The sequence below is a fragment of the Tamandua tetradactyla genome, chromosome 9 (genome assembly GCF_023851605.1).
Source record: "Tamandua tetradactyla isolate mTamTet1 chromosome 9, mTamTet1.pri, whole genome shotgun sequence".
In the NCBI taxonomy this organism is placed as follows: Eukaryota; Metazoa; Chordata; class Mammalia; order Pilosa; family Myrmecophagidae; genus Tamandua; species Tamandua tetradactyla.
In genome coordinates this window covers 64,246,191-64,273,419 of record NC_135335.1, presented here as the reverse complement: position 1 = coordinate 64,273,419, position 27,229 = coordinate 64,246,191, and positions in this window count along the sequence as shown.

The following is a 27,229-nucleotide window of genomic DNA, read 5'->3' as shown; positions in this document are numbered from 1 at the left end:
AATCCCAAAGCAAGCAAAAGGAAAGAAATAACAAAGATTAGAGCAGAAATAAATGAAATTGAGAACATGAAAACAATAGAGAAAATCAATAAGACCAGAAGTTGGTTCTATGAGAAAATCAATAAGATTGATGGGCCCTTAGCAAGATTGACAAAAAGAAGAAGAGAGAAGACGCAAATAAATAAGATCAGAAATGGAAGAGGAGACATAACCACCGACCTCACAGAAATAAAGGAGGTAATAACAGGATACTATGAACAACTTTATGCTAATAAATACAACAATGTAGATGAAATGGACAAGTTCCTAGAAAGGCATGGACAACCAACTTTGACTCAAGAAGAAATAGATGACCTCAACAAAGTAACTTGTTTTACTTGTTACTCAACAAGTAAAGAAATTGAATCAGTCATTAAAAAGCTTCCCAAAAAGAAAAGTAAAGGACCAGACAGCTTCACATGTGAATTCTACCAAATATTCCAGAAAGAACTAGTACCAATCCTGCTCAAACTCTTCAAAAAAATTGAAGTGGAGAGAAAGCTACCTAATTCATTCTATGAAGCCAACATCACCCTCATACCAAAACCAGACAAAGATATTACAAAAAAAGAAAACTACAGACCAATCTCTCTAATGCATATAGATGCAAAAATCCTCAACAAAATTCTAGCAAATCGAATCCAGCAACACTTTAAAAGAATTATACATCATGACCAAGTAGGATTCATCCCAGGTATGCAAGGATGGTTCAACATAAGAAAATCAATTAATGTAATACACCATATCAACAAATCAAAGCAGAAAAATCACATGATCATCTTAATTGATGCAGAGAAGGCATTTGACAAGATTCAACATCCTTTCCTGTTGAAAATACTTCAAAGGATAGGAATACAAGGGAACTTCCTTAAAATGATAAAGGGAATATACGAAAAACCCACAGCTAATATCATCCTCAATGGGGAAAAATTGAAAACTTTCCCCCTAAGATCAGGAACAAGACAAGGATGTCCACTATCACTACTGTTATTCAACATCGTGTTGGAAGTTCTAGCCAGAGCAATTAGGCAAGAAAAAGAAATACAAGGCATCAAAATTGGAAAGGAAGAAGTAAAACTATCACTGTTTGCAGATGATATGATACTATACATCGAAAACCCTGAAAAATCCACAGCAAAACTACTAGAGCTAGTAAATGAGTACAGCAAAGTGGAAGGTTACAAGATCAACATTCAAAAATCTGTAGTGTTTCTATACACTAGTAATGAACAAGCTGAGGGGGAAATCAAGAAACGAATTCCATTTACAATTGCAACTAAAAGAATAAAATACTTAGGAATAAATTTAACTAAAGAGACAAAAGACCTATACAAAGAAAACGACAAGAAACTGTTAAAAGAAATCACAGAAGACCTAAATAGATGGAAGGGCATACCATGTTCATTGATTGGAAGACTAAATATAGTTAAGATGTCAATTCTACCTAAATTGATTTACAGATTCATCACAATACCAATCAAAATCCCAACAACTTACTTTTCAAAAATAGAAAAACCAATAAGCAAATTTATCTGGAAGGGCAGGGTGCCCCGAATTGCTAAAAGTATCTTGAGGAAAAAAAAATGAAGCTGGAGATCTCACACTGCCTGACTTTAAGGCATATTATGAAGCCACAGTGGTCAAAACAGCATGGTACTGGCATAAAGATAGATATATTGACCAATGGAATTGAATAGAGTGCTCAGATATAGACCCTCTCATCTATGGACATTTGATCTTTGATAAGGCAGTCAAGCCAACTCACTTGGGACAGAACAGTCTCTTCAATAAATGGTGCCTAGAGAACTGGATATTCATATGCAAAAGAATGAAAGAGGACCCGTATCTCACACCCTATACAAAAGTTAACTCAAAATGGATCAAAGATCTAAACATTAGGTCTAAAACCATAAAACAGTTAGAGGAAAATGTAGGGAGATATCTTATGAAACTTACAATTGGAGGCAGTTTTATGGACCTTACACCTAAAGCAAGAGCACTGAAGAAAGAAAGAAATAAATGGGAACTCCTCAAAATGAAACACTTTTGTGCATCAAAGAACTTCATCAAGAAAGTAAAAAGACAGCCTACACAATGGGAGACAATATTTGGAAATGACATATCAGATAAAGGTCTAGTATCCAGAATTTATAAAGAGATTGTTCAGCTCAACAACAAAAAGACAGCCAACCCAATTACAAAATGGGAAAAAGACTTGAACAGACACCTCTCAGAAGAGGAAATACAAATGGCCAAAAGGCACATGAAGAGATGCTCAATGTCCCTGGCCATTAGAGAAATGCAAATCAAAACCACAATGAGATATCATTTCACACCCACCAGAATGGCCATTATCAACAAAACAGAAAATGACAGGTGCTGGAGAGGATGTGGAGAAAGAGGCACACTTATTCACTGTTGGTGGGAATGTCAAATGGTGCAACCACTGTGAAAGGCAGTTTGGTGGTTCCTCAAAAAGATGAATATAGAATTGCCGTATGACCCAGCAATACCATTGCTAGGTATCTACTCTGAGGACTTAAGGGCAAAGACACAAACGGACATTTGCACACCAATGTTTATAGCAGCATTATTTACAATTGCAAGGAGATGGAAATAGCCAAAATGTCCATCAACAGACGAGAGGCTAAACAAACTGTGGTATATACATACGATGGAATATTATGCATCTCTAAGACAGAATAAACTTATGAAGTATGTAACAACATGGATGGACCTTGAGAAATTATGCTGAGTGAGACTAGCCAAAAACTAAAGGACAAATACTGTATTGTCTCACTGATATGAACGACATTAGTGAATAAACTTGGAATATGTCGTTGGTAACAGAGACTATCAAGAGATAGAAATAGGGTAAGATAGTGGGTAATTGGAGCTAAAGGGACACAGACTGTGAAACACGACTGGATACAAAAACTCAGAAATGGACAGCACAATACTACCTAACTGTAATGTAATTATGTTAAAACACTGAATGAAGCTCCATGTGAGAATGATAGAGGGAGGAGGGCTGGGGACACAAATGAAATCAGAAAGAAAGATAGATGTTAAAGATTGAGATGGTATAATCTAGGAATGCCCAGAGTGTATAATAGTGAAATGTACAATGTACAAATTTTTAAAATGTTTTGGCATGAGGAAGAACAAAGTAATGTCATTATTGCAGGGTGCTGAAAATAGATGATAATTAATACTTTAAAATGTCACCTTATGTGTGAGACTAAAGAAAAAAATATTTATTTGTTACAAAATTTAGATTTTGACTAGAGCATTTCCTAATATAACTCATGTAGATAGTTTGATTGAACGCCATAAGTACTTGGAATCTCAGGCAGGACATGAGATTTTGTTGGTTTGTCCAGAGTGATGCCCCGATGAATCCCAGAGTGATTCGATCAGTGAGTGGGAAATATTTGCAAAGCCCCCTTCGGGGAATGGTGATAACGGGGAGAAATTCAACTTCCCCAAGTTGAATTCTTGATATTCTCACAAGCACTGTGGACAACCAAAGCTATAGGCTGAGCCCCCAGTCTTGGGGTTTGTTCACATGAAACTTAACCCCACAAAGGATAGATCAATTCTACTTAAAATTTAGGCCTAAGAGTCACCCCTAAGAGAGCCTCTTTTGTTGCTTAGATGTGGCCCCTCTCTCCAGCCAACACAATGAGCAGTCTCACCACCCTCCCCTTCTCTGCATGGGACATGACTCCCAGGGGTGTGGACCTTCCTGGCAACGAGGGACAGAGATCCTGGAATGAGCTGAGACTCAGCATCAAGGGGCTGAGAAAAACCCTAGAATGAGCTGAGAATTAACATCAAGGGATTGAGAGAAACTTCTCGACCAAAAGGGGGAAGAGCAAAATGAGACAAAGTGTCAATGGCTGAGAGATTCCAAACAGAGTTGAGAGGTTATCCTGGAGGTTATTCTTATGCATTAAGTAGATATCACCTTGTGTTCAAGATGTAGTGGAGAGGCTGGAGGGAATTGCCTGAAAATGTAGTGCTGTGTTCCAGTAGCCATGTTTCTTGATGATGATTGAACAATGATATAGCTTTCACAATGAGACTCTGTGAATGTGAAAACCTTATGTCTGATGCTCCTTTTAGCTACTATAGCAACAGAAGAGTAGAACATACAGAATAAAAATAAATAATAGGGGGAACAAATGTTAAAATAAATTCAGTTTGAAATAGTGGTAAATGAAAGCGAGGGATAAGGGGTATGGAATGTATAGTCTTTTTTTCTCTATTATTATTTTATTTCTTTTTCTGTTGTCTTTTTATTTCTTTTTCTAAATTGATGCAAATGTACTAAGAAATGATGAATATACAACTATGTGATGATATTAAGAATTACTGATTGTATATGTAGAATGGAATGATATCTAAATGCTTTGTTAATTTTTTTTAATTAATAAAAAAAGTTTTAAAAAATGATAATAGGTATTTTCAGAATAAATTAAGGTCTGATTACAGTATTTTGGGTGACTCCTATTCCCCAGGGCCTTAGGATTCCTAACCAATGCAGCTGCATTAGCCAGCAGCAAGGACAATTGACCTCATTTTCCCCATTTTGTGTGGTATGTGGAGTAGGCAACAAGTTGTTATTATTTCCCTGACTTGGACTGTAAGGCAGCTGTTCCCTTAATTTGGGTTCTCAATGCTTGCAATGATCCCACCATTGCATTTCAATGGGGTAGGTGTTGAACCCTTTAGCATTGCATTCAAGAAGGCTGAAGTCTAACAGAGCTGTTTAGTACACCATTGCAAGGAACTGGTTATCTTCTAGCAATTCCTTCAACAAATCATTCATTCTTTCAAAACAGGCCTGCATCTCTGGGATTGTAGGGCAAATAGAATGTCTACATGCTGTCCTGATCCATGGCCGAGCATTGATGTATCTGCCCAGTCAAGGGGGACCCGTGATCATTGTCTGTCTCTGTAGGTATGCCATACAGAGTGTTCCTCTTTTCCAAACATCTGATGTTTGGCCCTCTGGTTCACCTTCCCCACCAGGAAAGCCAACAAAAGTCCTGTAGCCATGCCCACCACAGTATAAGCACACATTTCACCCTCTGAGAATGGAAGTGGTCTGTGTAGTCCAGTTGTCACAGGATCACCAGGATTTGTGACCTGGTGATGTGTCCCATCTGATGTGGTATCATATGTGGTTGACACAGGGAGCACTAAAAGCATTCCGTAGTGATGTCCACTACCTGCAGGCATGTGATGGGCAGCTGGAACTGCTGGTCTAGAAGCCACAGGGTCTGATACCATTGGTGTCTGCTTTTAGAATGAAGCCATTCTGCCATATCCCTGGTTTCAGCTGTGCTGCTGCAAAGTTGTGTAAGTGCATCTGCTTCCACATTTCCCAGTAAGATCTGGGCAGGGATGTGATAAACAGTTACCTTTTGTTGTTGGCAGGCATTCCAGATGTCTTTCCACAGTTCTTATTCCCAGGGAGGGTGACTGATGACTGTCTGTTGCTCCTGCTTCCAGGTTGCCATCCAGGTCATAAGGCCTTTGCAAACAGCCCAGCTGTAAGTACAGATAGCTAGCACATCTCCTGGTTTATGCACTATTATTATCCATACCACTCTTAACTTAGCCCATTGACTGCTTTGCATAGCTTCAGTCTCCTACCATATTGTGTCAGTACTGGGTTGTACCGCTACAGCTGTCCATGTGGGAGGCTGCCTGCTAGCAGAACCATCATGTAACAAGCAGATTTGGGAATGGTACCTGTGCCTTCTATAGTAGACATTTCAATAGCTATTTCAGATGCAGTGACTTTAGCTGTTGAATCCTCAATAGGACACTGCTTCAAGAATTCTATGCACTTCTGCACTCAGAGGGCTGGTATTGAAAATGCTGCACTGTAGCAGGTAGGCTTTTCATTTCGTCAGTGTGCCCAGTTAGGCACTGCCAGGGTGTGGCTTAGAATCTGTGTCAGTTATCCATCCATGAATAAGGATGGCCATTTTTAAGATGCCTGATCACCTTTGCATCAGTCCCTTCACTTGCAATAAGGCATTATATACAGCATGCAATTTCTTTTCCAGGAGGCTATATCTCCATTCTGCCCCTTTCCATAATCGTGTCTGAAAAGCCAAGGGGCATTTATTTAGAATGCTGCCTCTGCTACAGAACTCACCCAAAGCCAATGTCAGTCAGTACTGGCTACATCCAATCCACAGGGCAGGTCTGGATCTATGCCACCCCATCCACCCAGTGCTTATGCCTAAGCTACTGCTTTCTTTGCCTTTTTGAAAGCAGCCTGTTTGGGAAAGGTATCCCATTCCCAGGGATGTCTTTTCCTAATGGAAACACAGAAAGGTTTTAACATTTGGGCTAAGTGAGGAACAATAGTTCTCTAATACCCCAATGACTCCAAGAAAGCCATTACTTGTTCTGGTCTTTGTGGCACGGGGAAGCATTGTACCTTATCAATTGCAGCAGAAGGCATAGTTTTTGTCTTACCCAGCCATATAACACCCAAGATTTTGACAGAGCAACCAGGGTCTTGTGGCTCGTCATTACTGACTGCTCATCTCCAACTCTCAACATGAGATAGCAATGTGAGCCTAAGGCTACTTTTAATTCTGTAATATAGTTACTGGTTAACATGACATCATCAGTACAGTGAAACAGAGTTACGAGTTTGGGATTTTTCCACTCAGCCAAATCCTTTTCCAAGGGACTATGGCAAACGGTTGGGCTACGTACATAGCCTTTGGGAAGCACAATAAAAATCCATTTTTGGCTTCCCTAAGTGAGAACAAATGCAAGCTGACTTAATATTTCTAGGAAGATACTAAAGAAAGCATTAGTAAGATCAAATACAAAATGATACTGACACAATTGGGCTCTAATCTCTTGTAAAAAAAAAAACAAACGTGATGTTTGAGACTGTGGCATACAATGATGGTCTTACTTCATTTAACTCCCAGTAATCTACTGTCATGTGCCATGTTCCATCAGGCTTTCATATTGGTCATACATGACTAATGTAAGGGCTATGGGTGGGTATTATCCCCACCCACTTTTACTCTTTGATAGTGGTTGAGATTTCTTGGTGTCCTCCTAGGAGTTTATATTTTTTTGTAACCATGACCCTTCAAGGTGAGGGTACTTTTACAGGGAACCATTTTGCTTGCCCCATTAAGACTGCTCTGATGACTCTACACCAGAGGCAGAATTCCCTATAGTGGTCTGCAGCATGGCATTTTGTAGAAGATCAATTCCTAAAATGTATTCCAGTATAAGAGAAATACATACTGTATACACTGGAGGAGGGTGGTGGCAATCTCCCAATTTGCAAGATCAAATTATGCCATTTGGATCTGATCATCTTTCCCCCATGGCTGACTGTGGCCAGCACCAGTCCATTAAATCAGACTATATCCCCATAAATTAGCGTTCATTCAGGTCCCATGTCTACTGGAGCTAACACTTGCTGTTGGTTAGTAGGGGACCAGTAAATGTTTAATTCTACATGTAGCCTCTAATCCCAGGAGTCCCTGGCTATTGTTCATACTTAGGGATCTTAACCTGCCCCCTAAGGAAAAAGAAAGGGGCTTGCCACACCTATTCTGGGGGAGCGTAGGGTTCCTGGGCTCCAGCTTTGAGCAATAACTTCTTTCCTGACTTCCTTTCTCCTCCAAAGTTTTAGGATATTATTTCAGTAAATTTTTGGTTGTTTGGCAGTTTACTACACAGTTTTGCCAGGACTGCATTAGGTTGCCTATCTATAGTCCCCATTTTCGTGCCTGCAATGATAAGATCTACACATGTCTACCTGCAGGATACCTGAGTAGGGCTGTCATGTCTCCAGGGAGCTTTTCCTATTGTCCTTGCTCCTGCCTCCTTTTCCCACCTCTCCAGCTCTCCAAGGTCTGCTATGGCCTGAGTAGCAAGAGAAATGGGCTTTCCTATTAGTGGGCTTAGGACAGCCACTAAAGACCATAGCAATGGTTGGGGGCAGTATGCAATACTGTGCTTTTAATTCCTGCAGTAAACGCTTTAGTGTCAGGACCTACAAACACTGCAGCATAAATAGTGTTTCATTCCCAGCCCTCTTAAAATGTCTTGATATTCTTCTATATTTTGCCAGTAGGGAATCTTGTACAGGATATCCCCATTAGACCATACAATCTTATTTCCGTCAATCAGCCATACCAGTAAGGAGGTGATTTTTGCATCAGCTGACGTAGTATATAAACATTGTCATAGTGAAGGGTGGGTTGTGATAGATGCCAATTTACTCATTTCCACTCCAGAAACTACTACCCCCTCTGTTCTGGTGTCCGATAACCTCAGAAGGCAATCAGGTAGAGATTCCCTGTTTCTTTCATCACTCAATTTGGTAGTGGTATAACAACATAGTAGTGTGTAATTTCTGTTCAGGAGGTTGGAGTTGCTGAAACCCAGGGGGTAGATGCCTTACATTTCTGGTGTATTATGGGGAACACCTGTTTTTGAGGCTCTTCATTCTTGGTCTAGTTTGCCAGCTGCCAGAATGCAATATACCAGAAATGGAATGGCTTTTAAAAAGGGAATTTATTAAGTTACACATTTACAATTCTAAGGCCATGAAATTGCCCAAATTAAAGCAAGTCTACAGAAATGTCCAATCTAAGGCATCCAGGGAAAGATACCTTGGTTCAAGAAGGCCAATGAGGTTCAGGGTTTCTCTCTCAACTGGAAAGGCACATGGTGAACATGGTAACATCTGCAAGCTTTCTCTCCAAGCTTCTTGTTTCATGAAGTTCCCCCAAGGATGTTTTCCTTCTTCAGCTCCAAGGTCTCTGGTTGCATGGGCTCTCATGGTTCTCATGGTTCTGTTGCTGTCTTGTCATTCTGAAGCTTCCCCAAAATGCTCCCTCTTTTAAAGGATTCCAGTAAACTAATCAAGACCCACCTGGAATGGGTGGAGTCACATGCCCCTCTAATCAAATTTAATACCCACCATTGGGCAAGTCACATCTCTATTGAGATAATCTAATCAAGTTCCAGCCTACAGTACTGAATATGGATGAAAAGAAACTGCTTTTCTAAGGTACATAAATCCTTTCAAACCAACACAATCCTCCTCCACTTCCCATTCCTCTTTTCCTTCCTCTTTCAAGGAGGAGTTAATGGGGGTCCCATCCTGGAGTAGAGTGCTATTTTTGAAAGGAAGTATGCCCCCTAGAAAAGCCATGTTTTAATCAAAATCCTATTTCATAAAGGTAGAATAATCCCTATTCAATACTGTATGTTTGAAACTGTAATCAGATCATCTCCCTGGATGATGTGATTTAGTCAAGAGTGGTTGTTAAGCTCGATTAGGTGACGACATGTCTCCACCCGTTTGGGTGGGTCTTGATTGGTTTATTGGAGTCCTACAAAAGAGGAAATGTTTTGGAGAATGAGAGATTCAGAGAGAGCAGAGAATGCTGCAGCACCACATAGCAGAGCGACCTTCCAGCGACCTTCGGAGGTGAAGAAGGAAAATGCCTCCCGGGGAGCTTCATGAAAACCAGAAGCCAGGAGAGAAAGCTAGTATATGATGCCATGTTCGCCATGTGCCCTTCCAGCCAGAGAGAAGCCCTGACTGTGTTCGCCATGCACCTTCTCACCTGAGAGAGAAACCCTGAACTTCATCGGCCTTCTTGAACCAAGGTATCTTTCCCTGGATGGATGCCTTTGATTGGACATTTCTATAGACTTGTTTTAATTGGGACATTTTCTCGGCCTTAGAATTGTAAATTAGCAACTCATTAAATTCCTCTTTTTAAAAGCCATTCTGTTTCTGGTATATTGCATTCCGGCAGCTAGCAAACTAGCACAAGTAGCTAAAATCTCCCAGACTTGAGCCCAAGGCAATTTATGACTGTAGACTCAGGAATATCTGCATGCCATTGTCTCTAACTGACCATCCACGTAGTGAAAATGATCAGCCAAACTCCTTCATCTCTGCCTAGGAAAGGTACAACCTCTTTCTAGTTTTAATTTCTCTTCTGAACAGCATGCAGAGGCTTTTGCCATTTCTTTTGTCTTGGTAGCCATTCACCAAGCAGGAGCCACGCTATGGATGCCACTATTTGGTGGTCCCTTTTCTTTTTACACAAATTTAGTTGTCCTGCCAACTGTTGCAAAACAGTTAGCAATCCAACTGAAGTTTTCAGGGTGTCCCCATACTCTCATGGCAGACCTCTAGGAGGAATATAGGTGACAGAGACCAATTTGGGATCTCCCCCATGGATTCTCCCTTCCCAAACTCAGGCCTGCTGCAGCCAGTGGCTGCTTAGTCTCCTGGCTGGCTCACTAATTGTTCCAACTGAGCTCTTGCAGGGCTAGGGATGGGGCAGTCCTAAGACCAAGCAACATGTCAAGCACAGAGTTAAACATAAATTTTATTAGGGCTCATGAATAGAAGAAGAATTTTCATGGTGGTGCCCAGCCATGGTAAATGAAGGTTAGCAAAGGGGGTAAGGGGAGGGCAAGGGCTTGTAAGTATTTAGGTCAAGGATGTGAGAACAGTTTCAGCAGGAAACACAGGGCTTTGAAGTCTTGTTCTCAACAGTGATCAAGGGAGGGGAGTTTCAATGCCTTGCGTACAATACCATTTGTATATTCTTCTCCCCCCCACCTCCAGCAGGTGTGAGGACCTTCAATGTCTTTCCTGGTCATGAATGTGGCTGTATGCAATGACTTGGTCTCAATATGGAGGGGAATGCTCTCAATATTTAGGGGAATCCTAGGTCCTGAATCCCCACAGAGCAAAAGATACCTTGACTCTGAAGAAAGGCTAATAGCATTTTGGGGTTCCACTGACCATGGGAAGTCACATGGTAGTATATGCTGGCCCTCATCTCCAAAATGTCTCCAGGTTTCGCTTTGTCCTTGCTTGTTCCTTTTGGGTCATTTTTGTCTCTCTTAGCTTATCTCATCTCTGACCTCTCTCCAAAATGTCTCTCCTTTAAAAGACTCCAGCAAGCAGATTAAGACTCACCTTGAATGGGTGGTGTCATATCCCCATGGGAACAACCAAATCAAAAGGTTCCACCTTTTCTCTTGGGAACAATGAAATTATCTAAAATTAAGAACATTGATGTACTATAGACTTTGGGCCCTATACATGATCCTCAATGAATTCAGGTAGCTGAAGGGATGCACTGACAGAGAAGTAGATTGGTGAATGATGATATATACTTATGAACGAAGGTCATAAGGCATGCAACGATATGAATGACCATGTGGGATATTTGGTGAGACAAAATAAGTCAGAAACAAAAGAACAACAATGGTATGGTCACTTTTAGAAAATACTTATAAGAAAACAGGGGCCTAGATTGTAAGCTTTTAGAGCAGACACATTAAGTCCGGAGTGGTAATTATTATTTCTGGATTTTGAGAGGCTGTTTTATATATATAACTTGATATTTAGAGATAAGAAAAAAGCTGAACAGGTTGGGCCTAAAGTAATTCAGAATATGGGGTAAAGAAGACAGTGTCGATATTTTAGAACCACACATACTCGTTGAGACCAATGGAAGAAAGGTTTATTTGGCCTGGAACTGAAATTTTCTGTAGTGCATAATCTAATTCAATCAACCTGTATAGCTCATCTGAACAATTGAAACACAGGGCACACAGAATAAGGAAGAGGTCCTTTAATCCTATATACATTATTGTAATGCCTGGATAAATCCTAGAGTATTTTAAGCAGATAATCAAAAAGTATTGGCAAAGTCCCCTGAGGGATGGGAGAAACATATGGAACTATTAAATTTAACCATCAGGGAGTCCCCTGATACTGTGTCAAACTTTAGGGACACCCAAATCAATAGGCCATGCCCTTGATCATGAGGCATACTCTTGTGAAGCTTATGCAGGTAGCAGAGAAGTTTAGACTACCTATAGGTATACCTAAGAGTTACTTCTGGAGGAACTCTTTCATTTCTCAGATGTGGCCTCAGTCTCTGTGAACCCAACACTGCAAGTGAAATCATTGCCCTCCCCCCTACATGGGACAAGATATCCAGGGAGACATCCAAAGTCTCCCTGATGATGTGGGAGATGACTCCCAGGGATGAAACCAGACCTGGCACCATGGGATCAATAATTCCATCCTGACCAAAAGTGGGAAAAGAAGTGTAATTAATAAAGTATCAGTGGCAGAGAGAGTTCAAAGAGTCGAGAGGTTACTCTGGAGGTTGCTGTTACACAAGCCTCAGGTAGAACTTGCTACCTATCATAACCTGCCACCCCCCAACCAGTACCATTCCAGCCAATCCTAAGGAACACCTAGGGCCATATATAAGATTCCATAAGGGTTCTATGCACTACAGTAACTTTCCAGAAACCTACAACCTCCAGATGTGTCCGTGGTCCAGATAAGTTCTGAAACCTAGCCCAGTCTCTCCAGAACATCAGATAGTTTCATCTCCTTACTCCATATTAGTGACAGATCCTTCCAATATAAAAAATTTAGAATTGCCATAACACAAACACCCCTAAAGAGAGGGATGGAAAGATCAAAGTGATGATGGAGTTATACAGAGAAGATAGGATTTAACATATGAATATGAATGCTGAATCATTAAATTTATATCTTTTAGTCTCCAGTATTTTAGAGCAACCAGAAGTAAAAACCTAAAGCTATGGAATTGTAACCCATGTCAAACTCTGAAATATGTTCTACAACTAATTGTGGTGCTGTGCTTTGAAATTCATAGCTTTTTTGCATATATGTTATTGTTCACAAAAAAAAGAAAGAAAAAAGTCGATTGTGATGATAAAAAATATTTAAGCCCTCTAGCCTCCTATATTCTGGAGCAACTAGAAGGAAAAATATGAGAGGATTGCATGGTAGCCCATACCAAACTCCAAGATCTGTCCTGAAACTACTTGTTGAAGAATGCTTTGAAAACTATTGCTTTTTTAGTTCTCTGCTTTGTATATGTTATGCTATACAATAAAAAAAAATAAAAAATAAAAAAGGAGCAGTTATGACAGAGAAGATAAGATTTAACAAACTGCTGAATCACTATAATGATATTCCTTTTAGCTGTCAGTGTTTTTGAGCAGCTAGAAGGAAAAAAAATCTGAAAATGTGGAATGATAAACCATACCAAACTTTGAAATCTATTCTGTAACTACTTGTTAAAATATACTTGGAAAATTATTGGGGGGGGGGGGTTATATATGTTCTATTTCAGAATAAAAAATGTTGAAAGGTGGAATGAAAAAGAAAAGATCCCACTCAACAATAGGTCTGCCCATATAATATGAGATTAAAGAACATAGGCTTTTCTGGATTACATAACAGTTTCAAACCAGCACATTACAGAAACAGAACCAACAGAAGCTTTCTGTAAATGTGAGATTTTGGAAAAGTGACTCACACAACTGTGGGGATGCTGAGTCCAAATTCCATAGGGCAGGCCGCAAGCTGACAACTCCAATGTAAGTTTTTGATTAATTCCCCAGGAGAGGTTGACTGGCTAAAGTAGAGATGAAAATTCTCTATCCTGACTACTGAAGTTTTAACTTCTCCTTTTAAAGAAGGATTTAATGTCTTTCATGGCTGAAGACACTCTTCTTAGTGATTTAGATCCAATCAGTCATAGATGAAATCAACTTACTGATAATTTAAGTCCATGAAATGTCCTTGCAGTAACAGTTGGACCAGAGCTTGCTTAACCAGACAACTGGGCACCATTACGTGGTCACATTTATGCATAAAACTAACCATCCCTCCATCCTTGCAGTCTGAAATGGTATCTCATTGTCATTCTAATTTGCATTTCCCTAATGGCTGATGATGTTGAGCATCTTTTCATGTACTTTTATTCATTCATTTATTATCTATTTGCATATCTTCTCTAAAGAAATGTCTATTCAAGTCCTTTACCAATTTTATAATTGGGTTATATGTCTCCCAATTTCATAATTAAGTTTTTTGTCTCTTTGCTGTTGAGTTGTAAGAGTTCCTCAGATATTCTGGATATGAAATGCTTACCCAAGATATGGTTTGAAATTATTGTCTCCCACTCTGTAGATTGTCTTCCAAAACTTTTCATTGTGATGAAATAAAATTTATATATTCTTTCTCTTGTTGCTTATACTTCTGGTGTCATATCCAAGAATCCATTTCCAAATCCAAGATCATAAAGATTTGTCCTATGTGTTTCTAAGAGTTTTATCTCTTATAGTTTAATAGTTTTAACTTTATTTTTCTGTGTGTGGATATCCAGTTTTTCCAAAACCAGTCATTGAAGAGACATTTTTTCTCAATTCATGTACTTAGTGGCATTAACAAAAATCAATTGGCTATAGATGTGTGGGTCTGTTTCTGACTTTCAACTCTGTTCCATTAATCTTTGTGTCTATTTTTGTGCCAGTACCATATTGTCATAATTATTGTCACTTTGTAATACAAATTGAAATCAGGAAATATGACTCTTCCAACACTGTTTTTTTTTTTCAAGATTGTTTGGGCTATTCAGTTTTTGCCCACTTGTAGTTCCAAGAAAATTAGAGATCAGATTTTCCACTTCTGCAAAAAAAAAAAAAAAGGCTGCTGGAATTTTAAGAGGAATTATATTGAATCTGTATGTTGCTTTGGGTAATACTGACATATTAACAAAGATAACACTTCCATTCCATGAACTTGGGATGCCTTGCCATTTATTTAAGTCTTCTTTCATTTCTTTCAGCAATGTTTTCTTGTAAACAGCATATAGTTCAGTCATATTTCTTTATCCATTCTGCCATCTTGACCTTTTCATTGGAGAGTATAATTCATTAACATTTAGAGAAATTATTGATAAATCAAGATTTACATCTGCCATACATTTACCTCACTTATTTTAATGGTTGTAGAATACTCCACTGCTTGGAAGTATCATAATTTGTCAAACCATCCACCTGCTGATGGGCATTTAGGGTGTTTCCAGATTTTTTTTTTTTGCCACTAGGAGTAACGCCTCCATAAACATCCCCAAAACCATCTCTTTATTACTGTTTCTTTATTTCTATGAGATGGATTTCAAAGAATAGATTCCTGGGTCAAAATTACATGTACTTTTCATTGGAACTGAAGTTTCCAGGTTATTTCCCAAAAAGATTGTGATGAATCACATTTTCACCAATACATGTTAGTTAACATGGTCTGCTTAAAGAGCTTTACGCTCTTTTCTTTCCATATGCATTAACTCATTAACAGATTACCATGCTCCTTCCAGCAAAAGGTGCGTCAAATCTTTGCATGTATTTTGCCAGCTTGCTAAAGTGATAGTTGCCACTTTAAATTGCATTTCATTGAGTTAGGGAATATTTTTCCTGTTCGTCATGAATTTGGATTTCTTTTTCTAAATTGCCTATTTATTTCTCTTACCTATTGTTATATTGAATTATTTATCCATTCTTAAAAGTTTCCTGTCTGTTCCTTTCTCACAAATATGATTCCTGGCAGGGAAATCACAGATAACTGCTAGGTGGGTATGGCCAAGCCCTCCCCTACCCCTTCTTTGAGAAAGACACAAACACATCCTAAGCAGCTATCTCTGGCCTCCTACCACCTATCTACCTCCTTCTCTATTGTGTGTTGTTCACAATCCAGGGGAGATAACAAGTCTAATGAAAAGTCCTGGCCAGAACTTCAACCTGGAATCTGGGCACAAGCAGCCCCAGATGCTTACCTGCACAGGAATTCTCAGCGGCAGGGCCTCTTCCCCCCAAAGTGGATAAAGATAAAGATCACAATCAAGCATTATAGATTGGTCACGCTTCTCAGGTGCCAAGGGGATGTGTGTGAAACTGCCCTCTTTTGTGCCCCACCCAGAACAGTTTTGCCCACCTGGGAGACCAGCTGTTAGGATACTTCTTCCCCTGCTTGTCTGAACCTTTTGTGCTATGTAATTGATGATTGAGAGTATTTGCCCTTTCTGAATTCTTTATTCTGTGTAAAAAGGGGTCATTTCCTGAAAGTTTGTCATGCCCTGAATCTGTGTTCCCATTGTACACCTGTGTAGCAACTCACTCCATGCTGGACATTCTGAGAATTATAATGTGCTTCCTCTAGAAAGCTAATTCTCCCACCACTTCAGTCCACCAGACTAAAAACAAGAAGGAAAAAAGAGAGAGGAAAAGAAAAAAATACCCATGAAGAAAGAAGGAAGGAAGGAAGAAAGAAAGAAAAAATTAAGTGCATTGACTGTAAATATCTTATTTTGTGCTTGTAGGAGACCAGAAGCTGCTGCTTTCAGGCTGGAAACCTAGACCAGCATCTCTGCTTGAGCCTCAGGGATCCACCAAACCCAAAGATACAAAACAGAGAAAGAAAAGAAAAACAGAAGAAAAAGAAAAAAAAAAGTCAATGGCTTTTTATGTCCCTGCAGATGCTGGCGTAAGGCCAGAAGTTGCTGCCGCTGAGCGAACCCAAGTCTAGCATCTGTACTGGGCCCTTTGGGATCCTCCAGACCAAACAACACAACAAAGAGAAAGAAACCCAACCAATATAAAAATGCACTGGCAGATGCTGGTGTAAGGCCAGAAGCCAGAGAAGGCTGAAACCAAAGCCAGAGTCTATGCTGTGCTCTCAAAAAGAGAAAATAAGCACACTAGTGCTCTATATCCAGGTGGATGCAGGTAGAAGGCTGGCCGAAACTGAGATCCCCCTGACCAACCTCACAGATCCCCCAGACCAACTTCAACTGTCAACCCCAACTTTCAGAGGAAGAGGTTTCCTCTGCCAGCTCTGGGGTCCCAGCTGGCTGCTCCTAGAATTCAGGCCACAGTATGGCAGCCACCACCATTTCCACAACCCGACTGCCAGGCTGAGCAGTGGTCACTGATTCAGGCCTTCGTTTACAAAAGCTGAACTCTCAGCAGCCTCTCACTCCCTCTGGTTCTCCTTAGTTGTTCCAAATATCCATTCTAGTTCCAGACTTACCCACTAGTTAATTGCATTGTCTTTTCCAGCTCTTTCATTTGTCTAGAGGGAGTGATCTGTAAAACTTCCAACTTCACCAATTTGCACCTGCACTCTACAGTATTTATCTTTAAACAAAATTGACTTTCCCTCTATTTATTTTCCACCTTTCTGTGGACTGGGAAATGACAGCAACTTGAAGCAGAATATAAGCCCCAGGTTGAGGATGGCCTTGTCCACCCTCTGTCTGGGAAGACAGTACAGCCTGCCTCTAAATTGCTCAGCTTGGCATGGCCAGTCCCATATTGGTTGTCTATGTGATAGAGAAATGAGCTACATTTTATTTTTCACTCTATTTTGAGTATCTTTTTGTTTCAGCATTTATTCCACACCCTAACACATATAGGTAAGAGATGTTACAAACCCAATTTGTTTGTCTGTTCATCTGTTGGTAGACATTTGGGTTGCTTCCACTCTTTGACTACCATGAATAGAGCTACTGTGAAAATTCTTGTCTGAATATTTTTGTGAATATATGGAGTGGAATTGTTGGCCTTAGAAACTTACAAGAAGTTGAAAACAATCCTTCAAAGTGGTTTTACACTCTCATCAGCAGTGCATGAGCATTTCAGTGCATGAGTACATCCATCTCAATGTTTGGTATTGTCAGTCTTTTTTATTTTCACCATTCTTATAAATGTGAAGTGATACCTTTTGGGTTTTTGTAGACAATTTTATTGAGATAAAGCTGCTTAAATACCATGTAGTTCACCATAATTTATATTCCATAATGTTCACTTATCTAAAATGTACAATTTAAAGGTGTTTTTTTTTACCATATCGTAGTTTCAATTTTCATTTTTTTCTAAACAATGATTTAAGCATATTTGTGCTTTTTTGGCCATTTATGTATCTTCTTTGGTGAAGTGTCTGTTCATGTGTTTTGTCCTTTTTTATTAGGTTGTTTGTCTTTTCATTATTATTTTATATTTACAGTCCAGATAAAGTCTTTTATGAAATATATGTATTATGAGTACATTCTTTCCATCTATAGCTTGTTTTTTAATTCCTTTAGCATTGTTTCCTGAAGAATTATTTTTCTTTATTAGAAAAGTTGTGGATTTACAGAGCAATCTGTAAAATACAGGATTCCCATATGGCACCCTAGTCTCAACTTCTTGCATTGGTGTGGTACATTTGTTGCAATGGATGATGGCACATTTTACAATTGTAGTGTTAACTGTAGTCCATGGCTTAATTTAGGGTTCCCTGTTTGTGTAGTGCAGTTCCATGGATTTTTTTTTTTACCTTATATTACCATATTCATATGTATATATTTCAGTGCTATTAATTACTTTCACAACTTTGTGCTACTCTCATCACGATCCATTACCAAATCATTGCCATTGTTTTAAATGGGAATCCTGTACATTTTAAGCCTTAGTTTCCCATTCCCTATTCCCTCCCCATCCCCTGATAAGCTATATTCTAGATTCTGACTCTATGAGTTTGCTTATTCTAATTGTTTCAAATCAGTGATATAATACAATATCTGTCCTTTTGTATCTGGCTTATTTCACTCAACATGATGTCTTCAAGGTTCGTCCACTTGTCACATACACCATGACTTCATTTCCTTTTACGAGTGAATAATATTCCATTGTATGTATATACCACATCTTGTTTATTCATTCACCGGTTGATGGACACTTGGGTTCCTTCCATTTTTGGCAACTGTGAATACTTCTGCTATGAACACTGGTGTGTGAATATCTTTTTGAGTCCCTGCTTTCAATTCTTTTGGATATATAACTAAAAGTGGGATTGCAGGTTCACATAGTAATTCTATATTTAACTTTCTAAGGAACCGCCAAACTGTCTTCTGCAGTGTCGGCATTACATTCCCACCAGCAATGAATGAGTGTTCCTAATTCTTTGCATAATATTCAAGACTTGTAAATTTGTGTGTGCTTGTTTAATAAAAGCCTTTCTGTGAAATGGTTTCTCATTGTGGATTTGATTTGCAGTTCCCTGAGGGCCTATGATGTTGAGAGCTTTTCATGTGTTTTCTGGCCATTTGTATGTCTTATTTGGAGAAATGTCTATTCCAGTCTTTTGCCCATTTTTTAACTGGGTTGTTTGCTACGTTGAAGGATTTCTTTATATGTTATGGATATTAAACCTTTATCAGATATGCGGTTTCCAAATATTTTTGCCCATTATATAGGTTGTTGGTTTACTTTCCTAATAAAATCCTATGATATGAAAGTTTTTAATTTTGATGAAGTCCCATTTATCTATTTCTTCTTTTGTTACATTTCTCTTACTATTGTTTTTGATGAAAGTTTTAAATTTTGCTGAAATCAATTTAGCAATTTTAATTTATGGTAATGCTCTTTATGTCTCATTTAAGAAAAATTTGCCTACTCCAGGTAGCAATGATATTCTCCTATATTTTGTTCTGGACATTTTTTTGCTTAGTTTCCTCCTTTAGTTTTTAAATCATTTTGAATTAATTTTCATATACAGTATGAGGTAGGAGTTGAAGTTTATTTTTTTCCATAAAGACAACCAGTTGTCCTAGATCTGTTTGTCATTAAAAACTTTCCTCTCATATTGAATTATCTTGGTGTTTTTATTTTTTTTATGAACATATATGAATCAGTCTATTTCTGGAGTGCTCTATGATGTTCTATTGATCTATTTGTCTATATTTAGACCAACAGCACACTGTCTTGGTTATTGTAGCTTTGTAATAAGTCCTAAAATCAGATAGTGTAAATCCTCCAAATCTGATACACTTTTTCTTTTACTCTTCCTGTTTTTTTTAAATTTATTTTGTATTTCCAAATAAGATTTGAAATCTGTTCCTTAAATTTTACACACACACATACACATACACATAAACACATTACAATGCAGTGGTTTTTTTTACTAGACTTCCATTGAGTCTATTTGAGTCTGTACATGGTTTGAGGAGAACTGATAGCTATATAATACTGACATGATCATATTCTCTTAACAGTTTTTTCCCCATGTGTATTATAAAAGCTTAAAATGCATGGCAAAAAGACACATTGACTGAGAAGCAGATTGGCAAACGATGGTGTATGCACATGATCGCACACCGTGCTGCTACAAACAGGAACAAAATTGTGAAGCATGCAACAATGCAAAGGAACCTGTGGGACATTTGGTGAGGCAAAATAAGCCAGAAACAAAAGAGCAAATATTGTGTGATCTCATTTAGAAAATATCTACAAGAAAATTGGGGCCTAGATGGTAAGCTCTTATAGCAGTTACATTCAGTCCAGAGTGAAAATTGTTACTTCTGGATTTCGAGGTACTGTTTTGTATATATATATATATAAAACCTGGCATTTAGAGATAAGAATGAAGCTGATCAGGTCAGGATTAAGGTAATTCAGAATTCAGGGGTAAGGGAGACATTGCCTGTATTTTGGAACTTCACCTGTTCTTTGAGACCAAAGGAAGAAAGTTTTATTATGTCCAGAACCTAAATTTTCCGTAGCACATAATCTGACTCAATCTGTCTGGATAGGTCATTTTTACAATTCAAACACAGGGAACCCAGAATAAGAATGAGAGCCTTTAATCCTGTACAACCTGGGTACATGTAATACCTGGGTACATCCCAGAGTATATGAAGCAGACAGTCAAAAAGTATTGGCAAATTGAAACCATTGCCCTCCCCACTATGTGGGACATGATATCCAGGGATAAAAGTCTCCCTGGCAGCATGGGAGATGGCTCCCAGGGATGAGCCTGGCCTAGGCACTGTGGAATCTACAATGCCATCCTGACAGAAAGGGGGAAAAGAAGTGTAACCAATAACATATCAGTGGCTGAGAGAGTTCAAATAGAGTCAAGAGGCTACACTGGAGGTCACTCTTACACATGCTTCCTATCATAACTTGCCAAACCCCAACCAAAACCACTCCTGCCAATGCTAAAGAATACCTAGGGCATTATACAAGATTCTGCAAAGGTTCCATGCACTAAGATAACTTTCAAAAACTTACAACCTCCAGATAAGTCCCTGGACCAGATAAGATCTGAAATGCAGAGGGGCCAGCCCTTCCAGAACATCAACTAGTTCCAACCCCCATCCCATATTATCAATAGCCCCTTCTAACATGAAAAAGTTAGAATGGGCATAGCCAGAATACGTCTAAAAAGTGGGAGAAAGATCAAAGGTGATTGTGGAGTTATATCGAGAAGGTCAGATTTAACAAATGAGTATGAGTGCTGAATTATTATACTGTTATTACTTTTAGCCTCCAGTACTTTACAGCAGCTAGAAATAAAAACCTAAAATTGTGGAATTGTAACCCATACCAAACTCTGAAATCTGTTCTACAACTAATTATTGCAAAGTACTTCGAAATTTATGCCTTTGTGTATACATGTTATTTAAAGAGGAGGAGGAGTATATCAGAGAATATAGGATTTAGCAAATGATTATGACTGCTGAATCATTATATGGATATTTCTGTTGGTCTCCAGAGCCTTGGAGCAGCTAGAAGAAAAAGTGAAAAATCGTGGAACTGTAACCCATACCAAACTTTAAAACCTTTTCTACAACTACTTGTTAAAGTGTTCTTGAAAATTTATTGCTTTTTTGTATATATGTTGTATTTCACAATAAAAAAAACATTTTAAAAAGTATAAAATATATAGCAAATTTGACATTTTTAATAGCAAATACCCATATAACCAATACTATATATTACCATTAACATTTTATTCTAATTGCTTTATCATCTTTCCATTTATCTATCGACAGAGTTTTACTTACTCATTTTTAACCTTTATACTTATTTTTTCTTTGCCTTTTTGTGCTGGCTAGAACTTCCAGTGAAATATTAAACAGAAGTGATGAGAGAAAACATCCTTACATTTTCTAACTTGTCTGCTATTGTGTATACTGTATTTGAATTTGTGTTATGTGTAATAAGTATTCACTATGTATAATGTCAGCTATAGATTTTATATATGGGCAATTTATTGGATTAAAATAGTACCCTTCAATTCCTACCTTACTGTGAGGTTGCTTTTATTTTAATCACTATTGTGTTTTGAATTCTGATAAATGTTCACCACCAGTATGAGCCTTATTGTACATTTTCTTTTCCCGTTATTATTAATATGGTAAATTGCATTGATTGATTTTTCACATTAAACCTACCTTGAGTTCCTGGACAAACCCCACTTGATCAAGGTGCTTTTTTATTTTATTAAGATTGCTGGATTTTATTTGTAACTTTGCTGAGGATTTTGAATATAAGTTCAAGGGAGATATTGATTTACAATTTTTGTCATGGTCAGGTTCATGTGTCAACTTGGCCAGGTGGTGGTGCCTGTTTGTCTGGTTGGGCAAGTGCTGGCTTATCTGTTGCTATGAGGACATTTCATAGAATTAAGTCATGATCATGTCAGCCACATCTACAGCTGATTCCATTTGTAATCAGCCAAAGGGAAGTGTCTTCTGCAACGAGTGATGCTTAATCTGATTACGGGAAGCCTTTTAAGGAGGATTCAGAGGAGACAGATTCCATTCCTGCTTTGGCTGGCAAGCCTCTCCTGTGGAGTTCGGCCAGACTTTCCATCGGAATCGTCGGCTTCACAGCCTGCCCTGCAGATTTTGGACTCTGCGTTCCCGCAGTCACATGAGACACTTTTATAAATTTTATATTTGCGAGTTTTCCCTGTTGATTCTATTTCTCTAGAGAACCCTAACTAATACAATTTTCTTTTCCTGTAATATCCTGTTTTGGTTTGCTAATACTGCCAGAATGCAATATAGCAGAAATAGCTTGGTTTTTTCAATAAGGTTTAATAAGACAACAAATTTACAATTCTAAAGCTATAAAAATGTCCAAACTAAGGCAACAACAAAAGGATACCTTCACTAAAGAAAGGCCAATGGTATCTGGGGTTCCTCTGTCACATGGGAAGGTACTTGGCAATTCTGCTGGTTTTTCTCTGCTGAGTTGCTTTCAGAATGGCTCTCTCATTTCCTGTGGGTCCTTCTGGCTTCTCCTGGGTCATTTTTTTCTGATCTCTCTCTCTCTCCATGAACTGTCTTAAAGGACTCCAGTAAAGGAGCACTTTGAATGAGTCTCACCCAATAATAGGTCTGTACTCACAAGAATGGATTAGAAGAACGTGGCTTTTCTGGGGTACATAACAGTGCCAGACCAGCATATGACTTTATCAGATTTTGGTAACAGAACTTGCACTGGCCTCATAAAAGAAGTTGCAGAGTATTATTTTCTTCCCCACTTTATGAAATAATTAGGTAAGAAAAGTATGACTTTTTTCCTTAAATGTTTAGTAGACTACATTAGTGAAATGATCCAGTCTTGGCAATTTCTTAGTAGAAAGATTTTTAATTAAAATTTAATTTCCTTAATGGACACACAACTATAACGATTTTCTCATTCCCCTTGTATTAGTTTTGGAAATTTTCCCACTTCATTTGTACATTTATTGCATTTTTTGTACAAGGTTGTTACATTTGTTGGTAAAAAATTGGTCATAATACTCCTTTATTATTATTTTAATGTATGTAGGATTGGAAGTAAGGTACTCTCTTTCATTCCTGCTATTGGTAATTTGTGTTTTCTTTCTTAGGTTTTATTCATTTATTTATTTATTTAACTAGGAGATTAAAGCTTTTATTGTGGTTTTATATAAAATTCGTTGATTTTCTTTGTTGTTTACCCTTTGTTTATTTCTACTTTCACATTTTTTATTTATTCTGTTATTCAGTCAAAATATGTTCTCTTTCAGTAAGCAATGTCTTATTCAAGAAGGTAGTAGAGGTAAGGCAGGAAGTTATCCTAAGAATCACTTGGGTGTAGAGTCACATCATATCTTTTCAACATCTGAACTGTTGCACAAGTTAATCCTTAGGGTCTTATTTTTATTTTAGAGTTAAAATATATACTGATTGTGGAGACATATTCTATATTTCTAAAATCCGATTTTAATGTCCCTAGCAATTAAGTATTTACCTAGAGGAGTAATTCTCTAATTATTAGTTCATATTATTATAATATTTGGTAAGATACAGAAAATCACAATATAAATAATTTTTTAAAGATCTCCTTATTAAATCCTTTAGTGAGAGACTCTGACCTGCCTTATCTCCTATGGAGCTATTTGGCCCCATTTCAATGCACCCTGTACACACAAGGGGGCAGAGTTAAACTAGTGGTGACAACACAGTTTGTGAGCTTTTTTGGTTTGCAAATAATTCAAATTCCATGTTTGATTTAGCCATAATCATTTGTCATGTAGAGTGTTTTTCCTTTTCACTGAAACATATTTGTCTATCAAAGATAGTCTAGTTAATGAAATGATGGCTGTATCTAAGAGATGTCATGTTTTTTCTTTAATGTCTCTCATTTAAGTATTATGTATATCTAATTCACCATTCTTGGTCTCTGAGACGAATTGACAGAAAGGTAAAATTTGGTGTTTTTTTTTTAATAAGCAATTAAAGATACTGAACTGGGTCCTTTTCTGTCTAAAAAAGGATAAAATTCTGAAGAGAAGACCTCAAAGGAAGCTTGAGAGCAGCAATAAGAACCAAATATGCCCATTTTTTCAGTTCCAAAAGGCAAAATTCTTCACTCATCTCCTGTCTTCATCCCATAGGCATTTTTTATGGGAGCGTTTGTTCCTGTCCCTGTCATCGTGACCCATCTGAAACATTGTGTATGATTATAGAGGTTCTAGAGAAAACTTGATTCGCTGCTTAAAGCTATGCTTCCTTCACCCGTTAAAAATGCAAATCTATCTTACCAGGCAGAAAGCATTTTTTTTCAATATTTACTAAGACTTAAAATGCAAAGAACCCTGGGAAAAATAATTCACTGGCTTCAATTTGCATAAAGTGAAATCGACTGAAATTGAATCCTTTCCCGAGGACCAGTCTGGATAAAGGAAGGAGAGGCTGAGAGGATTGAAGTTTCCACCTGCCAAAAGGGGAGTTACGGGGAAACTAACAAAATGGGAAACAAGCCCAGAAAGGAGAGGGGCTGATGCCAAGGACACATTTTACTTATATCATAATTTTACCTTGGGAACAACCTATTAAATAGCCAGCATTATCTGTCATTTTTTTCAGGCATCCTTTAAAAGATATTTTGTTGAAAATTGATACAGAAATCTGATATATCTGATGTTTCACATGATAAAAAAAATACTGATACTTTTCTTAGGCGTCAATCACTTGATTTATGAAGTGATTATTTTTTTAAAAACTATGAAGAAGGTAGTACATAAAGTATATAATGATATCACTAAAAACTAAGACTATAAATATACGCAAGTATGCCATGCTACATCCTATATTTTTAAATGTTAAGCATATTTCCTTTGTTCAATTAAAATAGTATTTCCACAAGGGTAATAATCTCAAAACAGTTAATATTCTGTTACCAACTCAGGGGAGCCATTAGAAGGCAAGCCTCTAATTCTGTGATGTGGGTAGGAGAACTAAAAATTGACAGTTGCTTTAAAAGATGGAATAAATGAGGCATAAATGAAGGAAGTGCCTAGAGAAAATTAGAACAGAGCTAAAAAAACAAGTGTTATGGTCCTGGCTCCTAATTATCCACCACTTAACAAAGACCATTTCCTGTCCAATTTTTGTATTCTAAAACGCAACCATAAGGAAAAGTTTCACAATTACCATATTCTTTCAGAAGGCTTAATTTTAACATTTTCTAAAATCCATCCAACCGCTTAAAAAAGCAAGCCGATTAGACTTGTCAGTGTGCCAGGAAAACTGCATTAATGGTTGCTTTTGCTAATTATTTTAGGAAGGTCTTATTTCATATTTAATAATTTATTAAGTCACATTCTTTAGACTTTAAAGACTTGGCATTTAGTAGCATCTTTTCCCCTTTCTTATGTATCAAAATAAGCTACTATGTTAATTATTTTAACTAACAACTATACTAACAGAGATTAAAGAAATACACATACCACTTGAAGATACAATGATACAGAAAGGACATGGAAATAGGAATTCATTAAAAAATAATTCTTTGCTCACTTTCAGAGCCCTTGTACCAATTCTCATTTAATCCCCATACTTGTCTCCACCATGAGGTGAGCAGGAAAGCATTACAATCTCATTTTACAGTGAAAAAACTAAAGTTCAAAGATCCTTGACCTGTGTGAGATTAAAGGGTCGGCGGGAGGGCTAAGGCTTCAGCCACTGTCTTCTGATTTTGTTTTTAAAAATACTACTACTAACTAACATTAATTAAGCTCTTGCTTTGTGCCAAACACTATTCTAAATACTTTTACATGTGTTATTTTATTTAATCCTACGCATGAGGTAGACTGTATTTCATTCCCACTTTTCAGAAGAAGAAATGGAGGATTGGGGAGTTTACCATGTTAAGTGATGAAGAAGGAGTTTATTTCTTATGCCGCCTCGATACACTTTTCTAACTTTCTGTTTTCAAATTTGGACTATCCATGAAATGTTCAAGGTTACCAGTCATGGACATTCATTTACCTTCCACTTCTCTTTTCTCAGTTCTCATATGTGGGGATGGATGCCCAGCACTGGGAATCAGGAAGCTGGTTTACAGTTCCAGCTTGCCCTTGGCTGGCTGTATTACCTTGGGTAGGTCATTCAAATGCCTTTAGGTCTTAATTTTCTCACCTCCAAGGTGAAGGGGTTAAAACTGGTGAATTTATAAAGTCTCTCCATTTAAAAAATTCTAGGAGCTATGCTTTTGGAATCTATCCTTTCCATTTTTGGAAGAAAGGTGTGCTTTTCTTTTATTGTGGTATGCATCTCCTAAGGCTACACAATTACTGTGCCAAGCAGAAATATGAAATGTATTTGATTCAAGAAAACTTCATTGAGCACCTAACCAAAAATATTTTAGAATAGCAATTACATAAGATAATATACAATTAACCGACCATAAGTTATCCATTCCAAAAATGGAAATAAGAAGAACATCAATAAGATGCTATCAGATAAGATTTCCAAAGTATAATTTCATTTTAATTAAGTCCAGAATTAGGTCTGTAAGAAATGAAGTTTATTTGGATTGTCTCAAGTGCAAACTCATTTCTGATGTTAAATATATGGATGAGGTGACATTGTAGGCTATTATGGAAGGTCAGAGGGAAAAGTCATATGTCAATAAATTATCTGAAAACTGAATTATTTTTAGTTATTTTACCTTC